This window comes from Falco punctatus, assembly GCF_963210335.1.
Source record: "Falco punctatus genome assembly, chromosome: 1".
NCBI lineage: Eukaryota > Metazoa > Chordata > Aves > Falconiformes > Falconidae > Falco > Falco punctatus.
In genome coordinates, this window is record NC_137580.1 from 8,829,728 (window position 1) to 8,830,574 (window position 847).

The window sequence follows — 847 nt, forward strand, 5'->3', positions numbered from 1 at the left end:
TATAGAAAGAGAATGTGATGCAATTCTTAGCCACAGTGTGCAGTTCTGACTATGCTACAAAGAGGGAATCCAGTGCTTACTCTTGCAACTGTACAGTTTGTCAAATGCACTACAGCTCCTTCTTCCAGGCTGTAAGATTTTACCATTTTAGAAAGCTAAAGTTAGTTTGAACTTGAAAAACTGCAGATGTATTTTAGGCACTGAATAGGCTTGGCTAGTCAAGTCAGACTGAATGACAGGGATGTTAACTTGAGCATTTTCTTCATTCACAAAATGTAATTCTTTGAGCAGCTCCCTCTTGCAACGACAAAAAAAGCCAGGGACAGGACAAACAGCAATACTTATAGTCTAGGGAGAGCTTTTAGGAAAGCACAGATGTTTTTTTGAAAGATAATTGTTTTAAAATCTAGACTTTGTAACACTTGAAAGATAAATCTATACCTAAGACATCATTGCTTCCACTATTACTGAAACAAGAATTGCTGAATTTCAGAGAAGGGTGACTCTGTTTTCCAAAGTAAATTCAAGACAAAGTTTAACACACATGATTTCCAGGTGTGACTCTCAGAAGATTTCCTTGAAAATTTTCCCTGTCTGCCCTTTGCACCAAATGATGCTGATCTGGACGCACACAGCAACAGTTATGCAATTAGTGAATGCAGTTACTCAAGTGGCGGGCAATACTCAGTGACTGATAGAAGAAGAAATAAAGCAAAACAATCAGTTAGTGTATGTCTAAGGTCATTGCATTCCCACTACCCCTTAGATGTTTTATAACACAATATGATGAGGAAAACATACCCACTGATGATACTTAATTGGCTGTTGAGTACATATATCAGGTGCC